Raw genomic sequence first — 19,712 nt, 5'->3', positions numbered from 1 at the left:
ATAATGGGGACAGTTTTTTTTAAACGTTTAATTTGGATCAGAATGATACAGATTCTGTAATGCTCTTTTTTGGATGTTTTTGAGCTGTTTTCTTTCCAGAAAATAATCGGATAGGATCATTCTGATCCGGATGCAACAATATCAAGATCACAGAATCTGGATTTTCAGTGCTTTGGATAGGTCTCTATGTGGCCATCTACTGAGCGAGTTAAATTACAACGTTTTGTCTAGCCAAAAAGACAGCCCAGTTTTTCATTAAAAAAAAAAATCTTGATCAGAATTAGCCAGATTATGTAATCCTCTTTTCTCTATCCACGATCAGATCAATCTTACTATTTTTAATAATAGGATCATTCTGATCCAGATGCCACAATATCAAGATTACAGGCTCTATTAAAACATATAGAGCTTGCATATCACTTATAAGTAAGTAGATGCATTTATTTGACACTTCTCAATATAACAACTGACCAAATACCTATACTGCAGTTAATTTAACATAATGAACCTTTGGTTTTCAGATGGAATAATGTTTTTTTTAACCTCCTCACCACGCTAATGATATGTACTTTGGTTACTTTTAAGGAAATTTGTATCTAACATTAATAGTTACATGCTAATTGCTAACCGCTAGCTAGCTTAGTGCTAGGCACTAGCTTGGCTGCCATTTCGTCCGAGATAGCTATTTTTTGCTTCTGTTATGTTAACTGTCTATTGTTTTTTCTTACATTTAATAGACAGGCCTAAACATGGAATGAATGTAAACAGATGTAAATAGATACTTTTCTACAAAGAGATGATTTTGAATCGAATAGTCAATATTGTAATGAAACAGGCAGGGAGCAGGCCTCGAACCCTCCCAGGGTCGTTACAATATTCTGAGATTGAGATAAATTGACAATAAATATAAATTGGAAGAGAAACCCAGTAAAAATGAACTCTACGTGTCTCCTTATTTATCCTGTTTAACATGTTAAAATGTACATGTGAAAGTGTAGCGGACATGAGACAAGTCACAGTTGCTCATGGTCACATGATAAGGTAGCCCCTCCTGCAACTTCAAAATCATTGTTGGCCCTCTTGGTCTAATGGTCAAGACATATCCTTTAAGGCTTTAAAAGTTTTCGTACACTATATTTTTTTTTAAATATATTTTTATTTATTTAACCTTTATAGCAAGTCAGTTAAGAACACATTTTTATTTGCACTATGACTTTGACACCATGACTAAACATTCAAAGCAACTGGGAAATGTTCATGGCAGGCATTGTGGTCACTTTAGCTTGCTACATAACTTCTGGAGTGGAAGCTGGTGACTTGAAAAAATGAGGAGGATGGGAGACCCACGGTATAGGTGCGGAATGCACGGAGACTACAAAGTGTGTTTCAAAAATCAAAGACAAATTACTTTAACCTAAAGCATTTAATAAAGACATTTATAGTACAATATTATGGGGAAGGGGAATGAGAGGGCTACTTACACAGTGTTGGAAAGGGATCACAGCAGTGATTGAATGAGGGTATGTGGCATGAGTTGAGGTGTTCAGAGGCCTGACCAGTGCAGGACAGGATTTTACTGGGAAGACAAAAAACAATAACACAAGACACTACACAGTTATACAAAAGAGCTAAGAATTAGTTAGTCCAAGCAAGGAGTAAAATCTTTGATGTGTAATAATGTGATTGTGTATGTGATTGACTCTACATTCAGTAATGAGAAAAAATTGATAGGGGTACTCACAGTGCTTGGAAGGGAAACATTCAATGTGCCAGTGGATGAGCGGGCACATGAGATGTTGTGGCTTCAGTTCATGTCAGGAGAAAGTTGACAATGGTAGTGGAGTGGAGTAGTCATCACCTCTTAATCAGGGAACATGAGGGGACTTAGCTGTAAATAAAAATAGCAGATACAATCTCAAAATTCATAAAGTCAAACACAGACTGTGCATCTCGCCCACTTGACACAAAGTAGCCCAAGAAACGTTCCTGAATAAAGCCCTGATCATCCACATACCTGACAATAACTGACAACTGCAAGCTGACTGGTGGCACCATAGGCCCCAGAGCAGTGGGGCAAATTTTATCCCTTGGGGTCTGGAGTTTTTCCTTATATGTTAACCTAACTAGGAAAACTCTGGATCCTATAAGGTATGACAGTGATTAATCAGTTGTAAAAAAATGTTTTATATGGGCTATGATGGGACCAGTTTTTCCTAATCAAGTTTTAAAAATCTGAAAAAAACTCCTGGCCCTGGGGGGAATGAAAACCCTATCAAACTGCAGCTACCTTATATTTGTTTATATAAATTATATTTAGACTAGATTAGGAGGGGGATTTCCCCTACCCAGATACATAGACAACTGATAGACAATAGAACTCACAGGGCTGAGCTTGCTATATGCATGTTTGCATCATGCAGGCATATGCAACTGTTGGCCTTATAAAATAAATTACTCACATCTGCCATCTCTATTATGTCGATTGAATAATTCCAGGTAATCATTTTTGATTAAAAACGTATAGGCAGCCCAGCCAGCCCAATTTTTAATATAAACTAAATTTTCTCCTGACACACAAATGGACTATAAATACATAACGTTACCAATTAGTTTACCCTGACCAGATGAACAGGGCGCATAGGCTGTATGCAGCTGCTCTTATTAGTAGCCTACAGTTGATCAGACGTAAAAATAGTCTCGCTTTAATCACAAACAGCATGTTAGATTTCTAATGTTTATGTGTAGCCTTTGCTGCTGCATAACATGTACGTCATGAGATTTTGCTTGTGTCTGTCAGGGGGAAAGTGCAAAGCCTACTTGAGCGCATGCGAAAAAATGTGCTGCGTCAACCTCTTTCTTTAATCTAACTTTTAATGGGTGATGCGATGGAAGCTAACAAATCATTCAGAATTGTTTGAGACATCCCAGAAAAGATGTTCAGCATGTAAAGCATCGTAACATGCAATTACAGGCGGCTTGATGATAGGTTCCCTGTTGTCCAGCTATACATTTGATACCAGTTGGCATTGAACGCTCTCACCTTTTCATCCTTCTTCATGAAACTGATCCTAGGCAGAGGTCGACCTTCGCTTTTAATTCGCACCTTTTCCGTGTACCCTAGAGAATGAAAAGGGTTCTTCAACAATAAATCCACAACATTTTCGGTAGCGTTGGCCATTCTACCATTCTGGCGGAGAAAACTGGCGCTGGTAGCTAGCTAGCTACTGAAGTTAGCAAGGCAAATGTAAATAAATAGCACTAACTGGACACAAAAATAAAGTTCTAAACCCAATGAAACAATTTATAATAATACCTCCTCCATCTCCTGTAATTTGAAAAAACTAATTTGAATTGACTATTTCCCAAAAATGCTCAACAACCACTCTTAATCTCCATCCAACAATGTCACCAAGCTTCTCAACATATAGAAAGAACCCCATAATGCTCTGTGGCACAATACAAGACACTAGATTCGTTATCTGATCCTACATCTATGATTGGATGGGCAACATGTCAGTTCATACTGCAAAAGCTTTGATTGGTTGGAGACGTCCTCTGGAAGTGGTCATAATTACCATGTTATGTCTATGGAAGGGGTGAGGTTTTACCAGCCTCCTAGGTTTTGTATTGAAGTCAATGAGGCCAGAGGAGGAAGGAAGCTAGCTGTGCTCCGGCTACACCATGGTGCTAGCCCAGAAAGTGCTGTTGAAGTTACTGTAGACCTTCAATGCAAAACAGTGTATTTTAACCAATTATTTGGTGACATATGAATATATTTAGTAAAGTTTTATCTAAAAAGGATAACTTTTTAATGTTCACTATTTTTATTTTTATGAAATTGGTCCTCCTTCTCTTCCTCCTCTGAGGAGCCTCCACTGATACAAATAACACAAGAGGGAGCCCAATGGCAATTGATTTGGGCCAGGCTCTGACTCTCTCTCTCTCTCCTCCCTGCTTCAGTGACCAACAATGTTTATCGCGCTGTCCGTGGTGCTGAAGCTGCAATATAATTAAAGACACTTCTACTTTCTTACTTAAAAAGTTCTGTTACCGAAATGCATATTTTTCTTAAGAAAAACATTCCCTATTCCCTCAACCCTTGTTCTTTACGTGACACGTATAGTATGCATTGCATGCACGTGAACAATAGGGCCTGACCTATAGCATATCATAATCACATCAATAAATTGGTCAAAACAAACTCTGAACACCATAACACGTGACAGCATAATGGATGCAGAGGACATGACAAATAAACTCAAAATTAGTTTACTGGTTTCTAAGGAGGGAAAGGGGAAGTCCGATATGTGTAAGACTTTTGACTTAGTTGTGGGAGCTTACAATCCCACCAAAATGGACCATTTGGAACAGTATAAGCGACATGAAATAAAGTATAAGTGTACCAGAGAATCTGTTCTAATGAAAAAATATTGTAAAGCCTTTATTAATGCAAAGACTAAAAACTGTTGCATGCATTCGTGAATTAAATTGTCGACATGCGGCAGTTTATTTATTGTTTAGGCTAATTATTCAAGGCTCCCTTTGTTATAAAAAAAATAAATGCTTGATGCCATTTCAAAGCATGGATGACTTGTACTGTATGCTGTATGATGACAAACAAATTAATGATTGATTTATTGACACAGTATCCTATAGGCTACATTGAAATATAGGCCTAAGTTACGGTATTAAGGCAGCAGCTTAACAGGACGCACTCTTAGGCCTACAGCACAATGTTGGTTATACAAGGCCACTATACTAAGCCTACTAATGACAACGACATGAGTTATTATAATGATGATCATAATAATAGTAATAATAACAATAAGAAAAATGAGGGTGTAGGAGCGAGAAATTGCTTTATCCAACATGTTGCAGTTGCGTGAGGCTTAAGAGCTCACAGAATCAGTTGGCAATTAAACAAATTCTCAAACAGGCAACTGAAGCAGGATCTGTCTTATTTCTTTAGATATATATGGATGATTTATAAACATGCACAATAGGCTATTGACTACAGAGTACAGACCTAATTAAGTTGCGGTTTAGACAATTAAGGCAAGGGCTGTTTTCTCTTCTCACTCTGCTGCTGTCTCCGCCAAATTGCTTTCAACACCAATATGCGGGTTAACTTTGCTATTATGCATATAGCAACATGGTCTAGGAAAAGGCTCCAATCCAACGGCGCACTGAAGATTAGGCTAAGTTTCAGAAACGCAGAAAGCGACCGCCATCCAACACAGGTGAAAGCAAATTGGTCATAAAATAATATTATTTTTATTAGTGTTGCACCCAGGGCTGCAAAATTACAGGAACTTTCAATAAATTCTCTGGTTTTCCAAAAATCCTGGTTGGAGGACTCTGGATTTCCTGCTTATTCCATTCTGGTTCTGCCACACCTCCAACCGAGATTTAGGGAAAACCAGAGAATTTATTGAAAATTGTAGTAATTAAGAGCTCACATAATCAGTAGGCTATTAAACAAACTCTCAAACAGGCAACAGCAGCAGGGTCTGTCTTATTTCTGTAGTTCTGGCACAACTCCAACCTGGTTCTGGCACACCTCCAACCGAGATTTAGGGAAAACCAGGGAATTTATTGAAAGTTCCAGTAATTAAGAGCTCACAGAATCAATAGTCTATTAAACAAACTCTCAAACAGGCAACAGAAGCAGGATCTGTCTTATTTCTGTAGATATATATGGATGATTTATAAACCCATGCACATTTAACAGTTAGGCTAGCTAGCTAATTAACTACAATTCCCTGGTTTCCCAAAAATCCTGGTAGGAGGATTCCGGATTTCCTGCTTATTCCATCCTGGTTCTGGCACACCTCCAACCGAGATTTAGGGAAAACCAGGGAATTTATTGAAAGTTCCAGTAATTTTGCAACCCTAGTTGCACCATTGTTCGTACATAATATAACCATATACAATTTCAGTAGCACATATTTTAGAGTGATGGACTGTGTCATCCCTAAAGCCTCCGCAATATATTAGTCCACTGAGACAGGCGCGAATCAGACTGGTGTCTCGTGCACCATGAAAAAGTATATATAAACTCAGCAAAAAAAGAAACGTCCCTTTTTCAGGACCCTGTCTTTCAAAGAAAATTCACAAAAATCCAAATAACTTCACAGATCTTCATTGTAAAGGGTTTAAACACTGTTTCCCATGCTTGTTCAATGAACCATACACAATTAATGAACGGTCGTTAAGACACTAACAGCTTACAGACGGTAGATAATTAAGGTCACAATTATAAAAACTTAGGACACTAAAGAGGCCTTCCTACTGACTGGAAAACACCAAAGAAAGATGCCCAGGGTCCCTGCTCATCTGCGTGAATGTGCCTTGGACCTGCTGCAAGGAGGCATGAGGACTGCAGATGTGGCCAGGGCAATGAATTGCAATGTCTGCGCTGTGAGACGCCTAAGACAGCGCTACAGTGAGACAGGACGGACAGCTCATATCCGCAGTGGCAGACCACTTGTAAAACAACACCTGCACCCTATATATAGGGTTAGATGGCAGTGCAATTTCATTCCCCCCATTTATTTTGTGAGCAAATGTGCTATGCACTTTCCAAACAGTGAAAGGCAGCAATATGCAACATATAGTCTAGTCTGCCGCAAAGCCATATGAAGAAGTAAAGTGCAATGAGGTTATCTTGAAGCTAGTGGGAGCACGCGACCAACATCACCTGCCTAACCAGAATGTGCAACACTGGAGTTTTCCATTTGGCCACAGCGCCTCTTCTACTCGTCCACAAACCAAACAATCAGCAAAGTGTCGTGCAGTTGACATCAACCAGGGTCAGTGTACCTTTTGGCCAATGGATTTTGCAGTATAACGTGGAACCTGACACTCCAAAGTGGAGTAGCCCACTGTTAGCAAAAAGAGAAGTCTAGTTTACCCATTTTAGACAGTGGAAAACGGAATACCAGAAACCAACGATCCACAGTTGACACTCGAGTGCGAGAGGACTACATTTATGTATTTGGGTTGTGTTGCTTTAGCTAGCTAAACTTGCACACCACCGTGGGGACTGTTAGCTAAAGTAGCAACCCAAACGAATAGTCTACGAAGTCAAATCATACCGTACGAGGAAGAGGGCTGCAAAATCATACTTGACCCTATGAGGTAGGCTTGCTTACACTTATGTGGAGTTCATAGCTATGTCTAAATAGCTAGCTATATTTAATTGTACTTGCATTAGCTAGATAACTAATGTGGCTTCATATCCTATCGTTAGCAATTGCAACATCATCGACAGCGACAAACCACGGGTAGTTAGCGTTAGCACGAAGCTAGCTAACTTAACCGTCCCAACGTTCTTGGTCGCGCAGCTAACAAACGTTAGCTAGCTATATAACGTTTATATCGTTAGCTAGCTAGGTATGATTTGACGTTAGCAAGTGACTCACTAACTAACCTTAGTTACCGTTACAGGTAACGTTAAAACTAGCTAACGAACGTTAGTTGGAAAAATGTTCAACAACGCTAGCTAGGTAGCCTAACTACAGTAGCTACCTAATTTATAACGTAAACTAACGTTAACCGACTCAGATAGTTTGCCCCACAGACCAACTAACGTTACCTTAGCTAACTATCACTTTGAAGTGGACAATAAGCCTAGACTAACGGAGTACTGTAAAGTTGCGAAGGACAATTAAGCGTTAACGTTAGCTATTTGAGGATGTAACGCGTTAGCTAGCTATCCGTGTTATAATTCTAAAATATTTGGTTAAAGCGACTTTCTAGCCAGGAGAAGTGGGATTGAAGTTGGTTGCTAGCTACCATAGAGATCATGTTACGTTGCTACAGCCAGCTAGCCAGACAACGTCACCAAGCTAACCAGGTTAGCAAAGTACTTTTTTATTCTAGTGTATTGGCCAACCTGTACTTTGATTTGTTGTGAAACTATAACGTTAGTTAAGTTGAGGGTTTCGTCATGTTTTGGTAGCTAAATTAGCGAGGTTAGGTATCACGTGACCAACATCAGACCATGGGTTATGCATTTTTCTATCGACTTTTCTGCCTTCTTCTTCTCGTTACTATCTGCCCTTACACCCCATGCGATATAGTAGAATCAAACATTTGTTACAGAAGCAAGAGTTCGCGACGAAGTAGGCTACTTGCATGCCATTTACAGAAGATATTTGAGTGATCATTTGGGGGTAGCCTTTGATCATGACGCTCAGTTCCATTACACAAGTCATTGGACAAAGGCGTCTTCTGTAAGGGGGAGTTTTGTTAAGATCCGCGATGCTTGGTCTGAATATTAATGTATGGTTTCCACCACTTCCGAATTCCCCAGTCGAAGTTCCGCCCCCATGCCCAGGGGGTTGTGGGAACTGAACGTCGCGAACCCTACAGGCAGAGCTAAAGGCTGCAGTCCAACACGTCATGTTCACCCCCTCAGCCCTCGCAATAGCCACTTTCCCTTAGGGGAATCTCCGTCGAAACTGGATGCAGTTTGATTGCCATTGTAGGTGGGAGGTCCAATTCACTAACGTTGCATTAATAGCTTTGGGTTGGTTGTTTTTAAGCTCAATTTCAAGCTTTCCACCAAGGACGTTGCGCCTCCGATCATCACTGTCCCTGGCTTGGTCAAGGGACATTTAAGGTACGCTATGTAAAACGTCATTCAAGGGCTGAGAATTTAGGGCCAAGGGCAGTCTACTTTTAATTTGGACTGGAGCCATAGTCCAAAGTGCACGTGGCCACTGCATTGACCAATCAGCTAAGGAGCAGATGTTTGCTCAAATCTTCTGTTCATGAAACAGTTCCGCCTGTCATTAGTTCTGGGCAAGCACAACCAAAAAATATGGAGCAAATCCAATCATCGCTTTGTCTGGTTTTCCAATTCTATATAATTTTGCTTTGCTAATTGGATTATGGTATTGTAACATTAGGATTTTCATATATTTAAGCAATCTGGCCTGATATACCACGGCTGTCAGCCAATCAGCATTCAGGGCTTGAACAAGTCAGTTTATAATAAGGCATATGGCTCTTTCATTATACTTGTCATGACATTGATGATTATTGCTCACTCTGTAAAATACATGCACATGCACGGATACTTTGGGTAAAGGGAGTTGTGGTTGTGCAAATCTCTTTAGCCATCAACACCAACATCTCTGCTATCCTCCTCCATGCCGTTTACCTTCTGATTTTGTCTCTATATTCTAAAACCATTTTCATCAAATAAACGAGGTAGAATTACATGCTACATTATTTTCCTTTTTGATATTTTGAATTGGCATACAAATTGCCAGCTCGTTATTTTCATGTACAGTACCTCGAATACAAGGTTGGATTTGCACTATACAAATTCATGTCAGAAATGTCATGTAGAAAATCTGGCTTAAGGTTAGCCATACATTTTCTACTGGTATGATTTGAAATTGAGAACGTATAGCTAGCTCATCAATATGCAAATGATGTGTGTGTTGAGCTATTCTCTGCTTCAGATGTACAATGACAAGGGGCAGATAGATTGCACATGCCCATTAGGCCAGTTATGCCATTATACTGTAGGGTTGTGGCTGCATTGGTGACGCATGCCATTATGATAAGCTGCGAAATGGTTTCACATGGCTGATATCCTGAGAGAGTGACAATCAAATAAAACCAATTGGGGAGCTCTCAACTTTCTCATTTGAGAAAGCAACACAAACGCAGACAAATTAGAGACATCCCCTTCATACCTTTTTATTGCTGAATTGGGATTTGTGATTAATGAACATTGACACTAGTTCGTCTTGAATAATGAATTAAAATATTGAATTAAAATATTTCAAAATGTACAAATAATTTAATGTATTTATACATGTTAGACATCTTAGTAAGTAGGCTATTATTATTAACGCATAATTTTGGGTGAACAAACAAGTCCATCCCAGAGGTGGCCAACCTCGCTCCACTCCCTGATCAACTGAGTGAGCAGACTTATATTCCAGCCCAGCAATAATACACATTATCAACTCATTAGGTTTGATAAGTTGAAATAGGTGTGTTAGTGCTGGGCTGGAACAGAAGCCTGCTCACCCAGCATTAAGGCTGTCCCCGGCAAAAAAAAAATCTTAGTCGACTACGAGTCTTCTGTTCTTTCGACCAATCGAATGGTCTACATTTTCTAATGTTTATTTTTATAGATAGACACACTGTGTATTTTAATAAAATCAACTATATGTAGGCTACTGAGCTTGTCTGATGCTTTAAGCACACTGTGATTAAATAATTAAGACATTTATTTATAAAGCCCTTCTTACATCAGCTGATGTCACAAAGTGCTGTACAGAAACCCAGCCTAAAACCGTTAACAGCAAGCAATGCAGGTGTAGAAGCACGGTGGCTAGGAAAAACTCACTAGAAAGGCCAGATCCTAGGAAGAAACCTAGAGAGGAACCAGGCTATGAGGGGTGGCCAGTCCTCTTCTGGCTGTGCCGGGTGGAGATTATAACAAAACATGGCCAAGATGTTCAAATGTTCATAGATGACCAGCATGGTCAAATAATAATAATCACAGTGGTTGTAGAGGGTGCAACAGGTCAGCACCTCATGAGTAAATGCCAGTTGGCTTTTCATAGCCGATCATTCAGAGTATCTCTACCGCTCCTGCTGTCTCTAGAGAGTTGAAAACAGCAGGTCTGGGACAGGTAGCACGTCCGGTGAACAGGTCAGGGTTCCATTGTCGCAGGCAGAACAGTTGATACTGGAGCAGCAGCACGACCAGGTGGACTGGGGACAGCAAAGAGTCATCAGACCAGGTAGTCCTGAGGCATGGTCCTAGGGCACAGGTCCTCTGAGAGAATTAGAGAGAGCATACTTAAATTCACACAGGACACCGGATAAGACAGGAGAAATACTTCAGATATAACAGACTGACCCTAGCGACCCGATACAAAAACTATTGCAGCATAAATACTGGAGGCTGAGACAGGAGGGTTCAAATGACTCGAGGGAGCCAGAGAGCCTAACCAGAAGAAAAAAAACTTTTCCTGAACCACCCGAATTTCTCAGAACAAGAATAGACTGCCAAGTTTCAGAAGAAAGGTCTTTGTTTCTGGCCATTTTGAGCCTGTAATCAAACCCACAAATGCTGATGCTCCAGATACTCAACCAGTCTTAAGAAGGCCAGTTATATTGCTTCTTTAATCAGGACAACAGTTTTCAGCTGTGCTAACACAATTGCAAAAGGGTTTTCTAATGATCAATTAGCCTTTTAAAATGATTAACTTGGATTAGCTAACACAACGTGCCATTGGAACACAGGAGTGATGGTTGCTGTATTTCTGTTCAATTTGATGTTATTTTAATGGACAATACAAAAATAAAAATAAATCTTTAAAAACAAGGACATTTCTAAGTGACCCCAAACTTTTGAACGGTAGTGTAGGTAGGGGTAAAGTGACTATGCATAGATAATAAACAGCGATTAGCAGCAGTTTGACAACTCCCTCACCCTTTGTTTTTAATGTAAATAGTCCGGGTGGCCATTTGATTAATTGTTCAGCAGTCTTATGGTTTGGGGGTCGAAGCTGTTAAGGAGCCTTTTGGACCTAGACTTGGTGCTCTGGTACCACTTGCCGTGCGGTTGCATAGAGGACAGTCTATGACTTGGGTCACTGGATTCTTTGACAGTCCTGGATGGCAGGAAGCTTGGCCCCAGTGATGTACTGGGCTGTACGCACTACCCTCTGTAGCGCCTTACGGTCGGATGCCGAGCAGTTGCCATACCAGACGGTGATTCAACCAGTCAGGATGCTCTCGATGGTGCAGCTGTATAACTTTTTGAGGATCTGTGGACCCTTGCCAAATCTTTCCAGTCTCCTGAGGGGGAATAGGTTTTGTCGTGCCCTCTTCACGACTGTCTTGGTGTGTTTAGACTAGAGGTCGACCGATTATGATTTTTTTCAACGCCGACACCGATTATTAGAGGACCAAAAAAAGCCGAAACCGATTAATCAGATGACTTATATACACACACGCACACAGTTGAAGTCAAAGTTTTCATACACCTTAGCCAAATACATTTAAACTCTGTTTTTCACAATTCCTGACATTTAATCCTAGTAAAAATTCCTTGCCTAAGGTTAGTTAGGATCACCACTTTATTTTAAGAATGTGAAATGTCAGAATAATAGTAGAGAGAATGATTGATTTATTTCAGCTTTTATTTCTTTCATCACATTCCCAGTGGGTCAGAAGTTTACATACTAATTGGGTGTATTTGGTAGCATTGCCTTTAAATATTTAACTTGGGTCAAACGTTTTGGTTAGCCTTCCACAAGCTTCCCACAATAAGTTGGGTGAATTTTGGCCCATTCCTTCTGACAGAGCTGGTGTAACTGAGTCAGGTTTGTAGGCCTCCTTGCTCGCACACGCTTTTTCAGTTCTGCCCACAAATTTTCTATAGTATTGAGGTCAGGGCTTTGTGATGGCCACTCCAATACCTTGACTTTGTTGTCCTTAAGCCATTTTGCCTCAACTTTGGAAGTATGCTTGGGGTCATTGTCCATTTGGAAGACCCATTTGCGATATATCCATATCATTTTCCTACCTCATGATGCCATCTATTTTGTGAAGTGCACCAGTCCCTCCTGCAGCAAAGCACCCCCACAACATGATGCTGCTACCCCCGTGCTTCACGGTTGGGATGGTGTCTTTGGCTTGTAAGCCTCCCCCTTTTTCCTCCAAACAGAACGATTGTCATTATGGCCAAACAGTTCTATTTTTGTTTCGTCAGACCAGAGGACATTTCTCCAAAAAGTACGATATTTGTCCCCATGTGCAGTTGCAAACCGTAGTCTGGCTTTTTTATGGCGGTTTTTGAGCAGTGGCTTCTTCCTTGCTGAGCGGCCTTTCAGGTTATGTCGATATAGGACTCGTCTTACTGTGGATATAGATACTTTTGTACCTGTTTTCTCCAGCATTTTCACAAGGTTCTTTGCTATTGTTCTGAGAATGATTTGCACTTTTCGCATAAGTACGTTCATCTCGAGGAGGCGGGATGCGTCTCCTTCCTGAGCGGTATGACGGCTGCATGGTCCCATGGTGTTTATACTTGCATACTATTGTTTGTACAGGTGAACGTGGTACCTTCAGGCGTTTGGAAATTGCTCCCAAATATGAACCAGACTTGTGGAGGTCTACAATTTGTTTTCTGAGGTCTTAGCTGATTTCTTTTGATTTTCCCGTAATGTCAAGCAAAGAGACAGTTAGTTTGAAGGTAGGCCTTGAAATTCATCCACAGGTACACCTCCAATTGACTCAAATTATGTCAATTAGCCTATCAGAAGCTTCTAAAGCCATGACATCAGTTTTTGAAATGTTCCAAGCTGTTTAACGGCACAGTCAACTGAGTGCATGTGAACTTCTGACCCACTGGAATTGTGATAAAGTGAATTATAAGTTAAATAATCTGTCTGTAAACAATTGTTGGATAAATTACTTGTGTTATGCACAAAGTAGATGTCCTAACTGACTTGCCAAAACTATAGTTTGTTAACAAGAAATTTGTAGAGTGGTTGAAAAACAAGTTTTAACGACTCCAACCTAAGTCTATGTAAACTTCCAACTTCAACTGTATATATAAAGCTCCAAAAAATAAAGGGAACACTTAAACACATCCTAGATCTGAATGAAAGAAATAATCTTATTAAATACTTTTCTTTACATAGTTGAACGTGCTGACAACAAAATCACACAAAAATAATCAATGGAAATCCAATTTATCAACCCATGAAGGTCTGGATTTGGAGTCACACTCAAAATTAAAGTGCAAAACCACACTACAGGCTGATCCAACTTTGATGTAATGTCCTTAAAACAAGTGAAAATGAGGCTCAGTAGTGTGTGTGGCCTCCACGTGCCTGTATGACCTCCCTACAACGCCTGGGCATGCTCCTGATGAGGTGGCGGACGGTCTCCTGAGGGATCTCCTCCCAGACCTGGACTAAAGCATCCGCCAACTCCTGGACAGTCTGTGGTGCAACGTGGCGTTGGTGGATGGAGCGAGACATGATGTCCCAGATGTGCTCAACTGGATTCAGGTCTGGGGAACGGGCGGGCCAGTCCATAGCATCAATGCCTTCCTCTTGCAGGAACTGCTGACACACTCCAGCCACATGAGGTCTAGCATTGTCTTGCATTAGGAGGAACCCAGGGCCAACCGCACCAGCATATGGTCTCACAAGGGGTCTGAGGATCTCATCTCGGTACCTAATGGCAGTCAGGCTACCTCTGGCGAGCACATGGAGGGCTGTGCGGCCCCCCAAAGAAATGCCACCCCACACCATGACTGACCCACCGCCAAACCGGTCATGCTGGAGGATGTTGCAGGCAGCAGAACGTTCTCCATGGCGTCTCCAGACTGTCACGTCTGTCACATGTGCTCAGTGTGAACCTGCTTTCATCTGTGAAGAGCACAGGGCGCCAGTGGCGAATTTGCCAATCTTGGTGTTCTCTGGCAAATGCCAAACGTCCTGCACGGTGTTGGGCTGTAAGCACAACCCCCACCTGTGGATGTCGGGCCCTCATACCACCCTCATGGAGTCTGTTTCTGACCGTTTGAGCAAACACATTCACATTTGTGGCCTGCTGGAGGTCATTTTGCAGGGCTCTGGCAGTGTTTCTCCTGCTCCTCCTTGCACAAAGGCGGAGGTAGCGGTCCTGCTGCTGGGTTGTTGCCCTCCTACGGCCTCCTCCAAATCTCCTGATGTACTGGCCTGTCTCCTGGTAGCGCCTCCATTCTCTGGACACTACGCTGACAGACACAGCAAACCTTCTTGCCACAGTTCGCATTGATGTGCCATCCTGGATGAGCTGCACTACCTGAGCCACTTGTGTGGGTTGTAGACTCCGTCTCATGCTACCACTACAGTGAAAGCCCCGCCAGCATTCAAAAGTGACCAAAACATCAGCCAGGAAGCATAGGAACTGAGAAGTGGTCTGTGGTCCCCATCTGCAGAACCACTCCTTTATTGGGGGTGTCTTGCTAATTGCCTATAATTTCCACCTGTTGTCTATTCCATTTGCACAACAGCATGTGAAATTTATTGTCAATCAGTGTTGCTTCCTAAGTGGACAGTTTGATTTCACAGAACTGTGATTGACTTGGAGTTACATTGTGTTGTTTAAGTGTTCCCTTTATTTTTTTGAGCAGTGTATATTTGTATAATGACAATTACAACAATACTGAAAGAACACTTTTATTTTAACTTAATGTAATACATAAATAAAATCAATTTAGTCTGAAATAAATAATGAAACATGTTCAATTTAGTTTAAATAATGCAAAAACAAAGTGTTGGAGAAGAAAGTAAAAGTGCAATATGTGCCATGTAAAAAAGCTAACGTTTAAGTTCCTTACTCAGAACATGAGAACATATGAAAGCTGGTTTATTTTAACATGGGTCTTCAATATTCACAGTTAAGAAGTTTTAGGTTTTAGTTATTATCGGACTATTTCTCTCTATACCATTTGTATTTCATAGACCTTTGACTATTGGATGTTCTTATAGGCATTGCCAGCCTAATCTCTGGAGTTGATAGACTTGAAGTCATAAACAGCACTGTGCTTCAAGCATTGCAAGAGCTGCTGGCAAATGCAGGAAAGTGCTATTTGAATGAATGCTTATGAGCCTGCTGCTGCCTACCACAGCTCTATCAAATATCAAATCATAGACTTAATTATAATAAACACACAGAATTACGAGCTTTAGGTCATTAATATGGTCAAACTCTAATTTTGAAAACAAAACGTATATTCTTTCAGTGAAATATGGAACCGTTCCGTATTTTATCGAACAGGTAGCCACCTTAAGTCTAAATATTGCTCTTACATTGCACAGCCTTCATTGTTATGTCATAATTCTGTAAAAGTCCGGCAAATTAATTATCGACTTTGTTAGTAAGAAATGGTCTTCACACAGTTCGCAACGAGCCAAGCGACCCAAACTGCTGCATATACCCTGACTCTGCTTACACTGAACGCAAAAGAAGTGACACAATTTCAGGCACTGCATTGATTATATGCAATGCAGGACAAACTAGTTAAACTAGTAATATCATCAACCATGTGTATTTAACTAGTGATTATGTTAAGATTGAATGTTTTTTATAAGATACGTTTAATGCTAGCTAGCAACTTACCATGGCTCCTTGCAGCCTGCACTCACGTAACAGGTGGTCAGCCAGCTATGCAGTCTTCTCGTGGATTGCAATATAATCGACCATAATCTGCGTCCAATAATGCAGATTACCAATTGTTATAAAAACTTGAAATTGGCCCTAATTATTCAGTCATTCCGATTAATCGGTCGACCTCTAATGTGGACACCAAGGAACTTGAATCTCAGCCCCGTCGATGTTAATGGGGACGTGTTCGGCCCTCCTTTTCCATGATCAGCTCCTTTGTCTTGCTCACATTGAGAGGTTGTTTTCCTGGCACCACACTGCCAGGTCTCTGACCTCCCTATAGGCCGTCTCATTGTTGTCGGTGATCAGGCCTACCGATGTCAGCAAACTTAATGATGGTGTTGGAGTCATGCTTGGCCACACAGGCGTGGGGAAAAGGGAGTACAGGAGGGGACTAAGCATGCACCACTGAGGGGCCCCCATGTTGAGGATCAGCGTGGAAGATGTGTTGCCTTCTTGACTGCAGCCCGTCAGGAAGTCCAGTGTCCAGTTGCAGAGGGAGTGATGGTGTACAAACGCTGAGCTGTAGTCAATAAATAACATTCTCACATCAATGTTCCTTTTGTCCCGGTGGTAAAGGGCATTGTGGATTGCGATTGCATTATCTGTGGATCTGCTGGGGCGGTATGCGACTTGGAGTGGGTCTAGGGTTTCCGGGATGATGATGATGGTGTTGATGTGAGCCATGACCAGCCTTTCAAAGCACTTTATGGCTGCCGACATGAGTGCTACGGGATGGTAGTCATTTAGCCAGGTTACCTTCACTTTCTTGAGCTCAGGGACTATGGTGGTCTGCTTGAAACATGTAGGTATTACAGACTCGACCAGGGAGTGGTTGAAAATGTCAGTGAAGACACTTGCGCATGCTCTGAGTACTCTTCCTAGTACTCCGTGTCGCCCCGCGGCCTTGTAATAATAATTTGTGGAATGCATTAACAGAAATTACGTTAACTTCTCTAGGACCGGCGGGACAAATTCGTCCCACCTACGTAACAGCCAGTTGAATCCTGTGGCTCGATTTTCAAATACCTTTGAAATGCTATTACTTCAATTTCTCAAACATATGACTATTTTACAGCTATTTAAAGACAAGACTCTCGTTAATCTAACCACACTGTCCGATTTCAAAAAGGCTTTACAACGAAAGCAAAACATTAGATTATGTCAGCAGAGTACCCAGCCAGAAATAATCAGACACCCATTTTTCAAGCTAGCACATAATGTCACAAAAACCCAGAAGACAGCTAAATGCAGCACTAACCTTTGATGATCTTCATCAGATGACACACCTAGGACATTATGTTATACAATACATGCATGTTTTGTTCAATCAAGTTCATATTTATATCAAAAACCAGCTTTTAACATTAGCATGTGACGTTCAGAACTAGCATACCCCCCGCAAACTTCCGGCGAATTTACTAACAATTTACTAAATTTCACGCTGACTTGCCTAGTTAAACAAAGGTGTAAATTTTTTTTTTTTTAAATCGGTGGCCAAAAATACCGATTACCGATTGTTATGAAAACTTGAAATCGGCCCTAATTAATCGGCCATTCCGATTAATTGGTCGACCTCTACTCTCCGTATCTGAGGACAGACATCACGAAGAAACAGGCTTCATTTTATTACAATTAGACTGCCCTGACTTCTCTGTTTGCCTTTGTAGTTTTCCTCTTTAAGAGAATATTTTCATAATGTCCTCCCACAACCTGCCCTAAAAAATACACCTACTCCCTTTTCTGACAGCTGGAGCAGAAAATACTTTCACCCTTTCCATTGCTTTTATCAACATATGCATTTGGAACATTAGTTTTTAATTTACAATGATAAATAGGCCTACATTCAATTAACAAGCTAATATTAAATTAACTATTTGATGAAATTTCACTTAGCTAGGCAACTTTGCATACTATAGCTAACAAACAGCTCATTAGCCTACAAAGTGGCCTGCTGTAGCTAGTTAGCTAGCTAATAATATATATATATATATTTTTTAACATATTCAAAATGTATTTACCTGTGCTAATTAGCTGTCTGCGTCTCTGAACACCTGTATGTAAACAGAGACGGATGTCACAAACGTGTTGTCACTGAAAAATACTTTTGGCTGCAACTGTGCTAAATCATTCTACAATAATTGTGTATTTTGCATTTGTGAAATTATTTTGATGTGATTTGAAGGTAAAGGGATTTATGTTTCTAAAACCGTACCGCAATTGAGAATCGATTCACGTTTAGATGGAGTATTTGGCTGTTTTAGCTTCGCCATTTAAATCTGCAAAACTTTTTGGGTGACCTGACCAAATTCATATAGAAGTTACATATCTGTCATTCACATTAAAATCAAGTCTAAGAAGCTGTAGATCTGTTCTATGTGCACTATTTCTATGCTTCCTGTTTTGTTTTTGAGTCTTTTAATTTCATTTTTGTACTCCAGCTTCAAACAGCTGAAAATATATTTTTCCTCATGGAAAATATACAGTGACTTCGGAAAGTATTCAGACCCCTTGACTTTTCCACATTTTGTTAGGTTAGTCTTATTCTAAAATTGATTAAATTGTTTTATCTACACACAATACCCTTGTTCAGAGGAGACTGTGTGAATCAGGCCTTCATGGTTGAATTGCTGCAAAGAAACCGCAACTAAAGGACACCAATAAGAAGAGACTTGCTTGGGCCAAGAAACACGAGCAATGGACATTTAGACCAGTGGAAATCTGTCCTTTGGTCTGATGAGTCCAAATTTGAGATTTTTGGTTCCAACTGTCGTGTCTTTGTGAGACGCAGAGCAGGTGTGGTCCCCGCCGTGAAGCATGGAGGAGGAGGTGTTATGGTGTGGGGGTGCTTTGCTTGTGATACTGTTGTGATTTATTTAGAGTTCAGGGCACACTTAATCGGTATGGCTACCACAGCATTCTGCAGTGATACACCATCCCATCTTGTTTGCGCTTAGTGGGACTCATTTGTTTTTCAACAGGACAATGACCCAGCACAACTCCAGACTTCAACCTAATGAAGCTGGTTGAGAGATTTCCAAAAGTGTGCAAAGCTGTCAAGGCAAAGGGTGGCTACTTTGAAGAATCTCAAATATACAATTTATTTAGATTTAACACTTTTTTGGTTACTACATGTTTCCATATGTGCTATTTCATAGTTTTGATGTCTTCACTATTATTCTACAATGTAGAAAATAGTAAAAATTAAGAAATATCCTTGAATGAGTAGGTGTTCAAAAATCTTTGACTGGTAGTGTAGTTTAGGCTTCCATTAGGCCTATATGAATCCTACCTTTTGAATCACATCTAGATGTCAACTTTTGACTGGTGCCGTCTCTCTCTCATTTTGTATTCTAGAGCGAGCTGTAGAATACAAATACTTTTTGATATTGATTCGTCACAGCTCTGCAAGAGAAGGGCACCCCAGCCAGCACCCATTCCTCTCAAATGAGTCAGTATTTTTTTATGAAAACATAGAAAGTCATCGGATGCTAATAAAAAGGTAA

At 40.6% G+C, this 19,712-nt stretch overlaps 1 protein-coding gene across 2 annotated transcripts in view; it reads left to right on the top strand.

Annotated features, from left to right (window-relative positions):
- The first annotated feature begins 6,725 nt into the window (after window positions 1-6,725).
- btbd7 (BTB (POZ) domain containing 7) overlaps window positions 6,726-19,712 on the top strand; it is a 123,216-nt gene continuing 110,229 nt past the window's right edge. Inside the window, exons 1-2 of one of the 2 annotated variants that reach the window (XM_029733370.1) lie at window positions 6,726-7,140; window positions 8,550-8,626. The gene's annotated coding sequence lies outside the window, so the exon portion shown is untranslated. The remainder of the gene's footprint in view (window positions 7,141-8,549; window positions 8,627-19,712) is intronic. The other variant, XM_029733369.1, reaches the window with a different exon arrangement.

The sequence above is a fragment of the Salmo trutta genome, chromosome 35, assembly GCF_901001165.1.
Source record: "Salmo trutta chromosome 35, fSalTru1.1, whole genome shotgun sequence".
Lineage (NCBI taxonomy): Eukaryota > Metazoa > Chordata > Actinopteri > Salmoniformes > Salmonidae > Salmo > Salmo trutta.
The sequence above is the reverse complement of the archived record's forward strand: the minus strand, read 5'-3'. Positions and strand labels throughout refer to the sequence as shown.